Source organism: Sorghum bicolor, chromosome 5 (assembly GCF_000003195.3).
Source record: "Sorghum bicolor cultivar BTx623 chromosome 5, Sorghum_bicolor_NCBIv3, whole genome shotgun sequence".
NCBI lineage: Eukaryota > Viridiplantae > Streptophyta > Magnoliopsida > Poales > Poaceae > Sorghum > Sorghum bicolor.
Genome location: NC_012874.2, coordinates 36,841,621 through 36,846,471, shown reverse-complemented (window position 1 = coordinate 36,846,471; position 4,851 = coordinate 36,841,621).

Sequence of the window (4,851 nt, the reverse complement as noted above, 5' to 3'; positions counted from 1 at the left end):
TAGAAAAGTCAAGTCAAGCACCATGTCTCTTGTTCTTTGATCAACTATAGCTCTGGAGTTTTTGCAGATTTTCAAATAAATCTCAGAGATTCCTAAATGACTCTCTCTAGTCTCTCTTTTGTGGTATTTCTGGATCCTTACCAAGGCAGTGATGATATATGCCTTCTCTCAAAGTATGTGGTATTTGTGGTATGAGGCATAATGAGATTGCCTTCTCTCTCACCCTACTCTAACAAGGTTTTGATATTTGGAGCTCATAGGTGGGAGACAGCTAATACATACTTACAAGACATTTATTGCATAATCAAACCATGGATCCAGAGAAACAAGTCAATAAGTCAAATCAAGATGTGCATGTGTGGCGAATGAATGGTGTATGGTGATGATGGTGATAATGGTGAAAACAATGGTGAAAGTCTAATTCTACTTTTGCTCTTTTGAGGGGATACATACCTTTCTTGCACTTTGAAGCTTTTTGAGGGGAATGAGATGCTCTATATTTTCTCTTTTCTTTTTTTTTCTTTTCTTTTAGGTGGGTATCTTGTACCCCTAATTCTACTGTCGGACACTTATCCATTTTTACCTCTCGTCTCACTTTTTCTTTTCTTCGAGGTTCCGGGCACTTGCCCCTTTTTATTTCCTCGTATTCACTTTTTTCCGAGCACTCACCCTCCTGGATTAATGTAGCAAGTGGTAGTAACCAAAATATCTCGAGCATTTATTTCACAGGAAATAACAGAGATAGGATAATGTTTTTGGCTATTCTCTCCTGGATAGGAGTAGAATAATTTTGGATAAATCTGGAGATGGAATTGAGTGGATGTATGTGGATGCGTACTTCCGGAGTAGAAGTAGCATGTATGAGTGAACGTGCAAGTAAATCTTGATTTTAACCGCATGACAAGCTCCTAAGGGTCTACACAGCTTGACCAGACTCAATGCTCATAAGCAGTAAAAAGTAAATGTATGGTTCATAGTCTAATAAGCATGTCTATATGGCTGTGGTAGGATTTTAAACTCTCATCATACAGGAACTCATCATGCAAATTTTTAAAGATTTTTTTAAGATAAAATTCTCCAGAATTCTAGCATCTCTAGGAACAGATAAACAGCAGCTCAACCTTTCCATATCATATCCGTTAACGACTTAGACTTTAGATCAAGCACTCTTCCCATAAGTTCAGGTTTAGAGCAAATCTTAATTCATAACAGTCATACCTAAACTTGAGAGAGATTTCACTTTTGAGAACTAGTCATAGCAGAGCAACTATTCATCATTTCCATGTGAGAGCTTATCATGAGGGTTCATAGCAAACTTTATTTATTTATTTATTTAGCAAACTAAGAAAAGATATATATATAAGCATAAAATCTTTATTTGGGTTTTTTATGATTATGCATCTTTTTATTATTTGAGTAAAGTATAAACATGAGTAGAAACACTTAGATGGATAAATGGGGGTGCTCTCCCCCAAGCTGGATTTTGACGTAATTTCTTCTAATGTAGCCAGAAGGTGGTGGACGTGTATTTGAATGTCGGCAGCACCCTGACAGCGATTAGGATGTGCTCCGTCTGCTAGTCTTCTTTGATCCTTGAATTCTGTGGAGCTCAAATAGGCAACAAAGCTTTGTGGAACTGATTAAGTGTTAGCATAAAATCTCTTCGCCTTTATCATGTTGAGCTTCCTCTAATAAATATTACTCTCTTTGGTAGGATCATAAATTTATTTTTATATTTTCATTTCTATAGAACAGGAATATATTTATTTTATTTTTACGCCACCACAGTGAATGTACTTATGGGTTTTATGCCACGAGCATACTCACATGGGGCTTAGTATTTTTAACATTTTTTATTTTCTTTTCAAGATAGCATGATTAACTAATAACGATTTAAGGAAAGTAAGTAATTAAAGGGAAAAGGGAATGCAGAAAGGATAAATATGGATAACTACTGATTTTACCTTTCGGCGAGGGTTCAATGTTTTAAGTCTTCTGAACAAGACTTCTCACCGTGTTCATTCTTCAGGTGCGTCATTTGATTCAGGTGCGGACCTTGACGTCTGCACCTCTTAATACGGTGTCACCCCATGTTCTTCGTTTGCCCAGTAGTTCGAAGTGCGGCGTTGCCAGTATCCTGCTCAGTGTGTTTGTGCTCGTAGATCCAGGTCCTTTACTTGGTAGAGTCTGAGAGTTATAAAACTCCTCCATATTTTGCTCGAAGTGTACCTGCTCATAGAGACAAGGCAGAGATCAAGTGCATGGGTCCTGTTGGTGGAAAACACCAACAGAACCAAAAGTGTATTTGTTCTTCTCTAACCTTAAGCATAGTGAGCAAGACAAAGTTGATGGGTGATAAGTTCATGAGTGTAGTACTTATAACATTTGTCAGATCAGATCACTCAACATTATGGAAAGATAACCTATCTATGTATATGTATTTTTTTTCTTTATATCTCTCAAAGATTAAATGTGTAACATTTTAGCTCATATGATTAGGAGTGTGGGATCATGGAGGTAGTACTAGGAACAAAGATTAAAGGACTAAACATGCTGAATCAGTTGAGTTGGTTAATTTGGAGTTATAAATCATACATGTTTGTCTCTTTATTTATGTGAATGCCAGAACAAAGGAGAAGCTGGTAAAAGTGATAATCAGATATCTTAAGATGTTACCTTAATTGAAGAGTGATGGTACCATCTTACCTTGTGGAAGCTTCCCATTCGTAGTGGTTGTGTATCTTGTTTTTGTACTTTGTCTCCTTCCATGGATCATCTCTCTATGATGAATGAGCTATGTCCTTATTGTGCAAATTGTTAAACTTCATGTGTGTCTCTCTTCATCTCCGATGTAAGTTTATCTTAGGACTTCCCAAATCGATGTTGAAAGTTTTTCTGCAGGGGTTAGTCCGACAAAATATACCAATATCTACTCAAGAAGTTTTTAGTTCAGTAACCAAACTAGACTCCATGTCTAATCAGATTAAGGAAGGCTGTTTAACCTAAGCACCATGCTTAATTTAAAAGCCAATAGAAGTATGTGCAGTACTTCCAAACTAACACTTACTAGGATAAACAAAGGTAGCGTGATAGCATTTATAGAGATCTACTCAAGTGGAGATGAAGTAGTGTGATTAGTATTTAACAAATTGAGCATGTCTCAAAGGTAGGGACAACCAACATAGCAACATGGCAAAGGATGTTTTTATGTAAAGTACTCCCCCAAGCTTGAATTTTGCAAAATTCAAGTTTGGGTGAATTTAATTCAATGTTGTATGATGATTGGTTGGTCATACCTTGTGCTTGTCATTCATCCGATCTTCTTTCTCCAATCTTGGAAAGGTTAGTGACAAGAATACCCAAAGGAATATTTTCACAATTATCTTTATATGCTCAATACACAAGGTAATGTTGTAAATAATTAAAAGCTCATGTTACGATCTGATCAGTGCTTATTTTAGGACACTAAGCTTGTCCTTGGGAAACCATCAATTTATGTCGGCGAAGTGGTTTTCCTTCCAACGCTGACCTATATCAAGATCATCTCAACGAGATCTGCAATATTTATTATAGACATATGCATCGACAACCGCCCTTTTAAAGTTTTTATAAATAGAAAGGAAGAGGGGGTTGGAGATCTCAAGTGTGGTGTTGTCGGAGAGACCAATAGATTGGGAAGATGTTGCATATGAGCATGGAGTAAACGAAGTGGCTATGAAATAAATTCCATGCTCATTAATGTTATCTTCATCTCCTATCTGAATGTTCGGAGTTTCTCTTAGATTGGTCTAACTTATGTCCTCTTCTGTAGTTGGATGAATCCCATTTTCAAAGGGAGTCAAGAACTCACCATTTGAAATTGAGCCAAAGTCAGAATCCATTAAGGCTTCTTCCTTATCCATCCATTCTACACATTCTAGCCATTTAGAACTTGTGATCAGGAAAGGGGAGGTGTTAGAATTTTCTATATGGCTTAGCTCTCCTTCACTTGATATGTCATCCTTATGGTCTTCATGACTCCTATGGTTTGGTCGTCTTGGTGAATTGCTAGGATCATCATGAGACTAAAAAGAAGAGGGATCTCTAAGGTCAAGGATGGATTTAGAATTTGTGAACATGGAAGTGGAGCAGATAGAATTTTCTATATGGCTTAGCTCTCCTTCACTTGATAAGTCATCCTCGACTTCTTCATAACAGGAACCAGGACATTCTCTAAGAGAACCATTATTGCAAGGATTTGAATTATCCCTGCTTGAAGGTCTCTTATGGAACCAGAAGTCTAAACCATCATCATCTGAAAGATTTAAGGTCGGAATTCCTTCTTCCCTTGGAGAATTTTGGGGTAGTGTTGGTTTAGGATCGATAGCTAAAGTTTGGGATTGAAGTAGTTGTGATTTGGCTATCGAAACTTCTTCTTCTTGTCTAGGAACTGGTTCTTTCTCTTTCTCAGGGATATAAATGCTAGGAAACTTTCCACTCAATGAATCAATTAAATCCCTAGCTTCACTAGCAGATAGGTGATAGAAGGATCCTCTAGAGGCTGTATTCAAGGTTTGCTTATTTTCCCTACTAAGGCCCACAAAAAAGTGAATTAGAAGAACTTCTTCTAGAATAGAAAGCTTTGGGCCAGTGAGAGTAAGGTTAATAAAGCAGTCCCATGATTTGCCAAGAGATTCTTCTTCCAGTTGTGTAAAAGAAATAATCTCACGTCAAAGTTCTGCCACCTTGGAGATTGGAAAATATTTAGAAAGAAAACTATTATATAACTCCTTCCAAACTCCATGAACACTCCCTACTTTGAGTTTGTACCAATGTCTAGCTTTTCCTGTTAACGAGAACGGAAAGAGCTTC